Source organism: Petaurus breviceps, unplaced genomic scaffold (assembly GCF_028583685.1).
Source record: "Petaurus breviceps papuanus isolate PSGF00001 unplaced genomic scaffold, PetGlider_PUasm1.0 37, whole genome shotgun sequence".
Lineage (NCBI taxonomy): Eukaryota > Metazoa > Chordata > Mammalia > Diprotodontia > Petauridae > Petaurus > Petaurus breviceps.
Window position 1 is genome coordinate 54,708,125 of NW_027186296.1, and position 14,311 is coordinate 54,722,435.

Here is a 14,311-nt window from a genome sequence, read left to right on the forward strand (position 1 = left end):
CCAATCAGGCTTGATTCCCCCTGTGTCATATTCCAGCCCACAAACTTATTTCCAGTAAAAATGTCCATCCTCCCATTTGAGCCGATACTTCTGTTTTACAAACTTTACACTATAGCATCGTCCCATATGTTTGTGCTGCACACAAGGAGGTTTCTTTAGAAAGCGCTGATGCTAATTATAAATTTAATTTGCATTTTAATTAGAACGGTAGCAAATTAAAAGCGTGGCAGCTGGAGAATTTTGAACGCTTTGCAGAGATTTGGTGTCAGTATCTCCCTGCTTCTGACTTCACTGTCTTTTCATTTTTCTCCCTCACTATCTTTCATTCACACAAACATATTGGCATTTTTTCTTCCCTCTTCATTTAATTTTTTTGGTCTTTTAAAAAAAATTCTCTGCACCCCCCCTCCCCACCTCCAAGGATCAAGTTATAAATTATTTCTTTTTTGTACTGATAAACAGTATACTCTTGTCTTGTGCCAGTACTTGGTGGACTATGGTGATAGAGCAGCTTTTAAGTGAGCTTTTGTGGGCCCCCTTAGTACTGTCCTGTTATTCATATCCACCAATTATTTACAGGTAAGAATGTAATATATTTTTTTCCCCTTGAGTAATTTGGAATACTGGACTCTTGGCCTTTATTTACTCCAAACTTTAGCCCAGACAATCGCATCTTTAAAACACCTGAAAACTTTGTCCCAGGTCACTGGCACCTTAATAAAATATTCTGCATGCATTCTGCTTCTCTCTCTATTGACTCAGAAACTGCAGTGTTCAGTGGTGTACCTTTGGGCAAAAGGCAAGAGCTGTCAGCCTGTGAGCCTGTGGGCGCCAACATATTCCAGTCACTGTTTCTCAGAGCTGTCTTTCACTTGTGATACGAGCATGTCTGTTTTTAGCACTCACGTGAGCACATTTAGTCAGTTCTGTCGTTTTCCCTATGTTGTGTCTCCATGGTCATTTTCATTCCTTCTGTTCACTTCCCCCACAGTGTCCTTGCTCAATAATTTTCATTAATTGATTGACAGCTCTGATAGACCCAACTAACCTCGATCTCACTCTCATGTCTGTTTTTAAATCAGCACTTGTATGTCCAATGACCTTGTCGCCTCATCAGCGATCAGAAAATGAGCATGCAGATATGGTGGACGCTGATTAGTGGAATAAGGAAGAGATCTCATTTCTGGCTTACATCCATAACAAGCAATGACAATGAATTTTGACCATTTTGCATTTTTTAAAGACTCTAAAAATAAAGAATTTAAGCAATAAATAGACTGCATGGAAACTTCACTACCACTCACTAGAGTCAGTGCAAAAAGAAAAATACTCTCCCAGAGAGTATCATTCCAAAGAGGGTGGAAGATTTTAGATGTAGTATATTACCCACAACAGCATAGCAAACCCAAGATCTTTTCAATTGAAGGAACTGATGTTGAAGACTATAATTAGAGATTTCAAATACATAAGTTTAGAGGATATTTTATCTTAGAATTATATGAACTATGAATTTCTACATAAAATGATATCTCCTTTCACTTTTAAAAATGTACTATCTTTGTTATCTAATAAATATTTCAGGTCTTAAATACATTATTATTCAAATGGTAAAGTAATAAACCTTGCCCTCATGTTAGTACCTAATAAAAAGCATGTCCTGATTCATTTATATCCCAACCACTTTTATTACTAATTAAAGGTAAAAACAAGATAGAGGAGGAATAAAACAAATGAAGAATACTTTTAAGATTATTTATTAAAAGATGTGTTGTAGTTTGTTTTGAATATTCTAACTGCATTAGGGAGGAGTAGGATTGAGTCTAGATTTGTGATTTCATAAGTCAGGTGCATTCCTGGTTTAGAAACTCTCACCAGTGATTTAGAGTATCAAACTTATTCAAAATTTATCATTTCAGCAAGTTGCCTAGAACACTGAACGAGATTAAGTGCTTTCTCCATGATCACATATCCTCTGTATGACAAAATTCAAGATAGCAACAGTGTTCTTAGGATGTTAATTTTCAAGACAAAAAGTTCCTTGACTGTCATTCTTCCAACCAATTCACTTTATAAATAAATGAAACCTAGAGAAAAGTAATAACTTGCCTATGGTCACAAAGTCTACTTAGTAGCCAGTAAGGAGAAAAGGTGGAATTTCATCAGAACTCCTCTTTCTCAAAACCGGGTAATATTTCAACTACATTCTTGACGCTAGTAAGCATTCTATCTATGACATAATACTTCCTTTTGACTATAGTTTTACTTAAGCAAATTTGTTTTTTTCTGAGTGATGTAAACATAAAATGAGAATTTACTTATTGCAGGGGTTCTTAATTTTCTGTGTGTGTCATGAATCCCTTTGACAATCTGATAAATGCCTTCTCAGAATATTTGTTGCCTACATTCATCATTAAATTAAATGCCACATTTCAAGTTGAGATTTGTAAAAATTAAAATGTATTTTTCCCCATCCAATTTCATACACACTCTGAAATCTTTGTTTATAAAATCAAACATAAGGATACTCAGGGTTGTTTTGAGATTCAAGTGAGATAATGGATTTGAAGCACCTTGCAAACATTAAAACATTATATAAATGCCTACTCCTATTATATTTGTATAATTATTAAATGTCTATTAAATAAATGCATTATTATATAATATCTATTATCATTATTATTATTGCCATTACTCCAGAATTGGTGATGGTTTCATTCCCCGAGCCTTCAACTGCAGACCTGCTGAGCTCAAGTAATGTTTATAGAGTTATATAAGAATATGCTACTAAATGTTTAACAACTTGCCGCTGCAGAAATTATAAATTTAATATACATTATTAATACTTTCTTAAGTTTATACCATCAACAAAACAATAAACTAAGCCCTGATTTGTATGAATTGTCAATTTCTGAGGCATACTTACCACTAATCTGTTATGTTTATAAACATTTGGAATTTTATTTTAAAACAACAACAACAAAAATAATAACAACAACACAACCATTAACATTGTCATAGTTAATTCTCCTTCTGGGACACCACACAATGATATTTGAACATTCTTGTGACAATGGTTTTCATTGACTCAGTCTTTGTTAAACAGCCATCTTAGAAGAAGGAAAAGAAACTTCAGGCTCTACCATTCAATTTGTTTTAACATTTCTCCACAAATGATAAAAAATGCTAAAGTACAAACAAAGAATAATCATATTGCTGTGGTAAATATTATAAATACGAATAAATTTAAAACATTTTCTGGTTTAAAAATATATGTGGTAGTAAATGCAGCTCTATGGAGATTCTGCATTTAGTAGGGTCTGTCTCTACACTCCTGATGACGCTTGCCTTTATCTATTTTTCTGTGACTTCCATAACCTCCTTGTCTTTCTCCCTTTTGCTCCATGAGAGGTCCAGGAAGACTGCCAGGACCTCCTCTTCTTTTTCCACTAAAGGCTCCTTGATTGATCCCTCAGCCTCCCTGAAGTCTGTCTCCACTTCAGACTTCTCTGAACATACCACCAAACCCACCACTGTCCATGAGGACACTTCTCCCACCCCTCATGCCACTAGGGCCACCTCTGTCATAATTACCACCAGAAAGTGGAAAGGGTGCTAGAAGATACCTCTCAGACTTAGGGGCCTTACACTAATTGTGCTCTATTCTTCAGGCAAAATTCCAGTTTCCTGAGCATGGATTAGGACACTGTCAATGCCCTGCTCTGCGCTGGACATTTCCTCTTCCTGAGGGGTTTCCTCAGGATTCCCTGGGTCCTGTTGGTGGAAAACCTCCCTTATCTCCTTCTCTGCCCTCCCCCATTCTAACTATAGGACCTCCTGGACCCCTTATTCCTACAGGACCTCCTGGGAGAACGGGAGGCATCCCTTCTGCCTTCCCAGGGAGGCTTGCCACCTCACATGCTGTTCATGGAGGTTGTGTTTCCTACCTTGGAAGTCTCTCCTATCAAACCATTCTACCTTTGTAGTAGGTGGTTCATCATAGGATACTATAGCATCTCCTTTTGGTTTTCCAGTTTCCTTGTCTAAGTAAATGTTTATCATCAACTCTCCAGTTCTTTTGTTCATCTTGACAACTCCACACAGTTTGAAAAAGTCTGCCAGTTCATCAACCGTTACATTTTCATTGAGTCCCTATACATAAATTGCACTATTTTCTGAGACTTCATCTGGATCTACAGTCTTCATCTGGCCTAAGTCAAGGACTGGTCCTTTTTTCATAGGTCTACCAGGCTTATTGAATTCACCTCACTCTCCTGCACCTTACCACCATATCTTCCTCCTCCTCCTCCTCCCCACACATCTCTACTCATGCCTCCATGATCAAATCTCCCTCTTTCCCTGCTCCAGTTATCAGGGCCACTCATGCTCTGGTTTTCTCCAGGTCCAAAAACATGTCCAGAATCCTGCCCATATATACCCATGCTACTGAGGTGGTCTTGCCAGAATGTACTCTGCTGCCTGAAGCTACTGCTCCTTTGACTACACTGACCTAGAGTCTGTCTGTAGGATCCAGTTGGGGTGGGGGCAGATAATTAGTGGGGGGCTGCTTCCCATAGATGCTCTGGTGAATATATTACTCTACTGTCCATAGCTGTTCTATTGCCATTGGCATTCTTCTGCCAGTAACTGCTCTGATCATAACTAGTCAGCTGGTGGAAAAATAGCTAGTTGGAGAATAGGATGGAGGCATGGTGATTGGTTGTATGGGGTAACTGCCTGGCACTGATGGATAACTGTAATTTCTCTTTCCATATCCTATGCTAGGTTTGACTATAGCCTGCTGTAAAAGATGGAGGCTGAGTAGTCCCAGGAGTCTTGTTGCCATCCTGGGTTCTTGTGGGCATAGTGGTTACTATATGCTGCCCATAGATTGAGTAAGCAGGCTGGATGCTTTATGCAGACTATGCTGTGTGTGATGCCTGGGTGGTTGTAACTCTAGTGGTGGAGGAATTGTAGGGCCCTGTAGCATATCCTTGAACAGTCTGACTGTTAAACCTAAGGCACAGTTGGTATAGTCAAACCTGTTGCAAGCTATCCATAAAAGGTTGCATATACAGTCTTCCCATATGTTGCAGTTGTCTGAACCTGTATATAGCTAACATCAGTAGGCTGCCCATAGATTCTATGACTTTACTGCCCATATACCTGGATGGCCTATGGATATCCTTGAGTTGCTTGGGCTGCATGAATACCATAGCCCTGGTGGGCTGCAGTTTGCCTTTAAGTACTATAATACAAGGATGTCTTTTTCGCTCCCTCCTCCTACAATTAAAATTTAACAACGGGTTCTCACTAGAAGAGTTGGATCCAATATACCTCTAAGAACACCTGATTTCTTGATACAAAACTTTTATTTCCTCTCTATTTGAACTACTAACAAACTAATTTTCTATTTTAATACCACAGAATTCTGAAGAAAAAAAGAACAAAATTCAATTTGGTTTGAATTAATGAAATTCCTGAAGAGTAATGATTTGTATAAAAACACTCTCAATTTGGGTTCACAGTGTTAAATAAAGGAGAGCCTAACTTGAGGAACATTGTTGTGATGGGAAGAGAAGGGAAAAGAAGAGAAAGAACAAGCATTTATATAGTACCTACTATGTGGCAGTTATTATGTACTTGATTATACGCACTTTACAAATATTATCTCATTGATCCTCACAATAGCCATGCCAGATAAGTGCTATTGTTATCTTCTATTTAAAGTTAAGGAAACTGAGACAGGGGGGCTAGGTGGTGCAGCGAATAGAGCACCAGCCCTGGAGTCAGGAGGACCTGAGTTCAAATCCGGCCTCAGACACTTAACACTTACTAGCCGTGTGACCTTGTGCAAGTCACTTAACCCCAATTGCCCCTCCAAAAAAAAAAAAAAGAAAAGAAAACTGAAATAGACCAAAGTTAAGTGATTTGCTCAGGGTCCCACAGCTAATAAGTAGCCAAGGCCAGACTGGAGCTCATGTTTTCTTGACTCTCAGTCCACTGTTTATCCACTGGGTAACCTAAATTGCCTATAGTTTTTTGAAGTTGCTCAGGAAGATTCTATAATTCGAAGAGTGCTTACAATCCGTCATAACTGCAAACGCAAAATGGATCTCAAATTAAAGAAAAAAACTAAATGATTGATAGTTTGCACTGTAAAACATTTCTTGTGTGAGAACTATTGCATCTGTTGGAAGTGGTAGCAAATATCACTATTCTCCTCTGCTAGAAAATGAATTGATTTAAAAAACACATATTATATCTTTAAAAAAAATTTTTTAAGGCAATTGGGGTTAAGTAACTTGCTCAAGGTTACACGGCCAGTAATTTTTGGGTGTGGTGGTAAGTATCTGAGCCCGGATTCGATCCCAGGTCATCCCAACTCTGGGGCTGGTGCTCTTACTGTGTTACTGTAATGCCATCAAAAGGCAACTTCCCAAGGTTCAAAATACCAGCATAGGTGCTCTCCATTTTATTCAGTGAAAAATTAAGAACAGAGAAAACCAAAATATAGCATCATTCAAAATATAGCATTCACCAAGTATAATTCAATAATCTCCAAGTACTACTCCACCCCTAGGCTGTACATTCATTTAGTCAACCACAAAGCCCCTCTTCTCAAATGGAGATTAGTTTCCAATCATTAGTAAAGTACATTCATTTGTTCAATCACAGAGCACAAAAAAAGTCAAAAGTTCCCCACCCTTGGATCACCATTGAATCTATCCCAGAGTTACAACAAGCTTAAGCACAGCATTTAATACCCAAAAAGAAGTCTTTTCTTCATCTTGACCCAAGGCAAGTTCTCAGCAATCTTTGTTCCTGGGGAGACAAAGTTTAGCAAGGCCACAAGATACATTGCCAGTGTCTTCGTTAATTCATTCTCTGTCTGCAGAACAGTCCTAGGACCCCTGAAAACATTAGCAAGACCCTCTTCCAGGATTTCTATAAACATACAGCAAGAAAATCCTTCTTCAGGACTTCTGAACCAACAGCAAGGTTCCAGTACCTCTGCAACAACAGCATTGGCCTTCACCAGTGAACAAATCTGGCAAAACAACATCAAAACAGACAGACAAAGTGCCAGCATTAACTGCCATGTCTCCTCAGTCTTTGGCAGCTCTGGGTGGCAGCTCTTAAAAGTCTTGGGCAATTCAAACTGGCCCTCAGCAATCCTCTCCATCTCTCTCTGCCTCCAAGATGCTGCTTCCAAAAAGTTCTTCTGCCTCTCTCTTTGCTTGTGTCTCTCTAAATTTACGTCACCAGCTCCTCCCAGTTCAGCACTCTCTTTTCACATCAACAAGTACATCCCACAAGTGGGATTCACAAGCTCTGGGTTTTAACACAATCAATTCAAAAACTAAGCCAATACAGGGGGATCTTTAAATACCATTACTATTACAGCTACCTGGCCACCCCCATGTATTGTATCTTTAATGTAAACTTAAAAATACATTTATATCTTTCATTTGTAATTCTCACTTAGATGAAAATCAAATATTATTCCCAGAACAGCATGGATATTTGATATGTAATACTATGTAAGATTGCCATTTTGGAAAATTTAGAATATATATTACCTTCAAATTCTAATTGTTAGAAAGTATGGCCAATGTAAATAAGCTATCTCTTACACTATTTAAATCATAGTATTGTTAGCCACTAGGGAAACAGAGACACAGAGTCTGTATACATGATTTCATCAGTAAAGAGAATTCCCATCATTGAAACTACACAATCAGAAATCATCAACTCCAATTTACTGATTCAGAAAGTTCACTTGTCTGGAGTACTTGTAGCTTACATGACGTTCCTAGGGTTGCACAGCTGGTATATATCATTAACAAGACTTGAACAAACATCTTCCTCTCACCAAGACACTCTATCCACTGCTCTCACAAGCTAAAATAGTAAATAAAAGTTCTAGTTTCCATAACCTCATATAAGCCACTCCTTAAACAATCTAAGCCAAAAGCCCAGCATTTTGGGGTTAAACTACATATGTAAATTAAATGGATTTGTTTTTACAGGCTTTCACTGGAATCTTGAAATGGACAACATAGCTTTCCAAATGTTAAATTTTTTTCTTGCTATTTTGGAAGGGTTTAGTTTTTCTTCAAGTAAGAATTTTTTCTTTTTGCAGCTGTACAAAACACTTTCATTAACCCAGGAATGGATTATTTGGAGTGCTAATTAATTGATTCTTCAAAATGCCAATTGACACGCTCCCAGGGAAAACCTGATCTAAGCAACTATGTTAATCAAGCTATTGTACGTATGGTTCTGTCTGAATATCAGACCATCTGAAATGAGGAGAACTTTGCCATTACGAGCCTGGACCTCTCATGGGCAGCTAATTAATATGAGCAGAATATGACAGTTGTACTTGTACGTTCACTGTACTGCCTGACAATAACTCTATAAAATTACATTTCAGCTAAAGAATGGAAACAGTGTTAAATACCATTATTTGCCTTCCTTTGATGTCTGAGAGTCATTATGAAAGCAATTACAGCAGTTTCTCTGTCTGTATGTCTACAGGGTATTTATCTGTATCTGTCTGAGTCCTTTGCCAGGTGGAGAATATATGGCATATTAAAGACAAGGGAATTCAGCCTCAATTATCAGGATATGAACAGAGGAAGAAACAAAATCAGAGTTCTGCATATGATCCTGCTAGAAAACAGTAATTTATTATTAAAGCCAGGCAATCTGGGAAAAAACTTGTAGACTCTTTTTTTTTTTAATTAAAAAAAATTCTCCAAGTTCACAGGGCTCATGATTCTAGGGTGAGATTAATTAAAATCAATAGGGAAATGGGAAAACATAGAAATAAAAGGAAAACAACTCAGAGCAGTAAAAAGAAAAAAAAATATTTTGCTTCTTAATGTGTTTATTCTCTCCTTCAATCTATGATTTGCTAGCAAGCTCATAGAACCCTCCCCCCTTTTTGGGGGGTAAATTAGCAATGGCATGCCTCACACTTGGCATGTAACATTCAGAGAAATGTCTAGTTCTAGCTCACTTCCTGGACTTATTCTCCTAGTAATGGATTAGGGCACAATTCATGTGCTTAGATGTTTATCTGTTGAAATTCACTGCCAAAAGTTAGATTTGTTTTTAACTTCAGGGGAGACTCCTAACAAATGATCCAGATAAATTCAGTACATTTCAATTCAGTTCAACAAATATTATATTCTTTTTGCCAAGGTATTAAGCTAGGTGTATTCCAAGGCGAGGGGATATTAAGATTGCTCATTAGAGCAATGACCATAGTTTGGAGGGTAGGAGGTGTTAGTTGGGGGAACTAGAACAACAAACATTTCACATTTATAATGTATACTGTTCGAACTATTTTCTTAAAAATATGTGTATATTATACATATACATAATCACCAATTTATTCTAGCTGTGATCAGTAGCTAACATTTATTTATTTGTTCATTCATTCATTTATTTTGGGGAGGCAATTGGGGTTAAGTGACTTGCCAAGGATTATACAGCTAGTAAGTGTGTGAGGCTGGATTTGAATTCAGGTCCTCCTGACTCCAGAGCTGATGTTCTATCCACTGTACCACCAAGCTGCCCCTGAAAGCCATAACTTAAAAAAGATATAGATATGCTATTTCAAGAAATCTTAAAAGGAAACGCCCAGATCTCTTAGAACAAATGGACAAAGTGAAATTAAAAAGAGTCCATTGGTCATCTCCTAGAAGAATCCTTAAAATGAAATCTTCTGAGAACATTAAGACAACGTCCAGAACTTTCAAGTAAAAGAAAAATACTGCAAGCATCCAGAAAAAAATGCACCTGTGCTAAGGAGACATGGTCAAGATCACATAAGATTTAGCAGCTACTACCATAAAGATGAAGAAAACATGGAATATTATATTCCAAAAGGCAAAAGATATTGGTTTACAGCAAAGAATAATTTTCTCATAAAAATGAATATAATTCTATAAGGATTTTTTAGAATAGACCTTTAATGAAAAAGATGACTCCTAAGATTCCTGATCAAAAGACTAGAGTTGAATAGAAATTTTGAAATATAAACTTAGGAGTAAAGAGAAACACAAAAAAGATGAATGCAATCCAATAATAAGAAAATTATACTTATTATTTTAATAAAGATGTAGCATTCACATTTTAATGGGACAAGAGGGCAGGGATTATCCAAAATTCCCCAAGAACTATGATATGAGCAGAAGTCATAGGGAAGTTAAAAATGGAGGGGAGTTGGGGAGTCAAGATGATGGAGTAGAAAGAAGCAATGCAGCTTTTCCAAACATCTACAAAATACACTGATTTAATCCTGATGTAGAATTCCAGAAAAAATGTCACATATGTCTTTTGTGCATCTTAGTTTGACATAGGCCATGGTCAGCACAGGGAAACAGAAATCTCTGGAGGCAGGATCAGGGCAGGAATACACAGCAAGAGAAGCTTTCCAGTGCTCACAGAGTAGCTGCCCATTAACACAAAAGGAACTTTCAGACCTGTACTGTACTTCCAGACCCATACCAGGACACTGCAATGGAGACACACCAACTGGCAATTTGGTTGTCCACTACCCAATCCTGGATTGCAGATCCAGGATGAAGTGCAAAAGGGACCTTCTATGTAAGGAGGCCCTGAATAATGTACCAAGCTCAAAGGAGTATCTCAATTCCAGCATCTAGCCCAGCCTATAAAAGAATAACTAAGGTCTCTTTCAATCAACGGAGCTTTCCAGTTGGCTTATAGGTGTAGACTAGCAGAACTCAGAGCTTTCACAGATAGAAACTTAAACACTGAGCTCACACCAGTGTGATGGCAATTAGACTGCCTTGGAGTAGAAGCACTCTAATTTTGGTCCCTTTGGTAACACATAAGGCCTTCAAGTACCTAGCATGTCTCTGAGATCCTGGAAAATGACTTTCACTATGTTTGAGCTTAAAATGAGAAGGAAAAGGAAATTAAAAAGGAAATGAAGAAAAGGGAAAGAATGGGGAACAACTCACATCACATAATCTCAGAGCATAAATAAAAGTTTATAAAATAGTAAACTGTGGAGGGGTGAATGGGCGCCTTTGAACTTCACTTTGAATTGATGTAGAGTAAAGTGAACAGAAACAGAAAAATGAGTGCACTATAACAACATTAGAAAAACAAACAATTATAAGTGACTAAAGAACTGATCAATGCAAGAGCAATCATTTTTAGAGGACAAATGATTTATAATGTTACCCATCTCCTGACAAAGAGATAACGAACTGGATATTCCAAATGAGATAATCACTTCAAAGCATCTTCAGTGTTTGAAAGTGTTTTTGGTCAGCCACATATTTGTTGCAGGGATTTTGTTTTTCCTTTTTCCCAGTTTATTTTTTATAGGTGGAGAGAAGAAGAAGGGAGAGGCAGCAGATAGTTGTCAATAGAAAAAAAAAATTAAAAGAGAGAATTAGATACCTTTCAGACTTCCGTATTGCTATCAAAGGCACTACCATCCAGTGTCCTGGTTTCATAATATAAGCACTATCCTAAACTCCTCAGTCTCCTTTATATTACTTATCCAATAAGTTGCCAAATCTTGCCATTAACACCTCCAAAATATCTCTTATATCTGACACCTTCTCTCTACTCACACTGCTTTCACATCTTAGTTCAAGCCTTCATCACCTCTCAATTAGATTATTGCAACAATATCTTCCATCATCTTTCCCCATTTCAGTCCAACCTAAAACAGCTGCCAAAGCAATTTTCCTCAAATCAGATTTGACCACGTGACTCCCACATTCCATGAGCTCCAAAGGCTTCCTATTGCCTCTAATATAAGACATAAATCTGGCAATTTAGCTTTTAAAGTCCTTCACAATATGGCCACAGTCTACCTTTTTAGCCTGTCTAGATTCATTGAACATTACTCTCCCTCCTACTTTCTGTGATCCAACCAAACAGTCCTTCTCTATGGTCCTCACACATGATTCTCCATCTCCTTTTCTCATTCCATTGCAATGGCCTTCCCCTGTTCCTAGAATATACTCCCACTTTACCTACCTCAAAGAATCTTTCTCTTCCTTTAAAATTCAGGACAAGCACTAGCTTCTGCCTGAATCATTTCCTGATCTCCCCAACAGCTGGCACCTTTCTTTCAAAACTACTTTTTATATAAGTATTTTGTATATATTTGTATTTATTAATGTTTTATTTGTGATATATATATACACACACACACATATACATATGCACATGTTATCTCCCATTAGAATGTAAGCTCAATACAGGTAGAGATTGTTACATTGTTTGGACTTTTATTCCCAGTGCCTAAAACAGTACCTGTAAATATAGGAGGTTAATTAATGTTTATTGAACATTTCTTCAGAGAGAGCCATTTTCTGAAGCCAGAGGTCATTCACCTTTCTGTTCTATGAATTGCTTCAATATCTGAAAATAATTTATGGCTCATCTACTTCACTTGCTTCTGTTTACAACCAAATGAGAAAGTGGAGAGAGGCACACTCATACCAGATTGTGGAAAAGAATAATGCTTTGATGGGGTGGCTAGGTGGCGCAGTGAGTAAGAGCGCTGGCCCTGGAGTTGGGAGGACCTGGGATGGGTTCTGGCCTCAGATACTTAATACACACACACACACACACACACACACACACACACACACACACACACACACACACAAACTGGCTGTGTAACCTTGGGCAAGTTACTTAACCCCAATTGTTAAAAAAAAAAAAAAAGAAAAATGATTTGGTATTTTATTGGATTTTTTCATTGAGATTTTTAAGAGAAAAAAATTTTGTTCCTGTAATAAAAATTAGAGGTAACAAGTTTTAATAGCTAGCATTTATAGAAAACTTTAATCTTTGCAAAGTGCTTTATAAATATGATCTTATTTTATTCTCACAATAACCCTAGTGTTATTTCCCCCATATTATACATGAGGAACAGCTAATTGTCTAAGGCTGAATTTGAGTTCAAGTCTTCCTTACACCAGGGCCAGTGTTCTATCCATGTGTCACCGAGGTGCCTTTTGAATAGACAGCTGGACTTGACAGGAGGACTTGAGGTCAAATCTTGTCTCTGACATATAGTGGCCAAGGGATCCTGGGTAAGTCACTTAACCATTCAATGATGCAGGCAATTCCATCTGACTAAAAATTTTAGAAGAGTTGCAGGTAAATATTTTTTAAATAGAAAGTTTTCTTACACAAGTTCCCTACACAAATAAAAACACAAATTAAGACTAAATGAATACATATATACACACACACACATATATATATATATACATGTGTATTTATATATATACATATGTGTTTATATATATATACATATATAACATATATTTGGGCAATTAGGTGGCAGAGTTTATAGCACAGGGCCTGGAGTCAGGAAAACTCATCTTGAGTTCAAATCCAGCCTCGGGCACTTACAAACTGTGTGACCCTGGGCAAGTCACTTAACCCTGTGTGCCTCAGTTTCCTCATCTATAAAATGAGCTGGAGAAGGAAATAGAGAAGTAAACTACTCCAGTATCTTTGTCAAGAAAATCCCAAAAGGTATCACGAAGAGTCAGACACCATTGAGAAATGACTAAACAACAAAAGCATATATATATATATGACAGAATATATACATGCCTATATTACATATGTTTATATTTTGTCTGGATCTGTGTTTTTATCAGTATAGGGAATTGTTGGAAAACTCAGAGTCTCTAGAGAGCATTATAGATTGAGTTGACCTCAGTGTCGGTAAGTTCTGGGTTCAAATCATATCTCTAACACTTGCTTTCTTTGTGACCCTGATGAGTCATTTAACCTCTCAGTGCTCCAGGCAACTCTCTTAAGATATGGATTGCCAAGATGGTAATAATAAAAATAATAATGATGAAGATGATGATGATAATAAATGACAACAACAAGCATTTATACTTTTTAGTTTATAAAGTACTTTATACATGGAGCCCCTATATGTTATAAAAAGAAATCAATATAGGTATCTAGCTGTTTTTTCTCTCTCTAAAATCCAGGGCAATTTAGTTCCATGGCTTTGCATTGTACTTTTCTCTTGCTGTTTAAGGAGCTTAGTTATACAATTTTACGGAAAGAAAAAAGCCTGAAGCCTCTACATTAAAGAAGAAATATTTTCTTTCCCTTATCATTGAGCTGAGACTGGCCTTTCTGCTCCATCATACACTGTAAAAGATCCCCACTAGTCATTTTATTTCCCTTTATATCCATACCTTTTATAGCACACACTTGCTCACGATGCAATAAATAGTAGCTTTTCTTTATTTGGAGGCAAACCCATTTA

General features: G+C 37.2%; 1 pseudogene; it reads right to left on the bottom strand.

Moving 5' to 3' along the window:
• Positions 1-3,307: 3,307 nt before the first annotated feature.
• Positions 3,308-14,311, bottom strand: part of LOC138168332 (RNA-binding protein EWS pseudogene) — a 63,280-nt pseudogene continuing 52,276 nt past the window's right edge.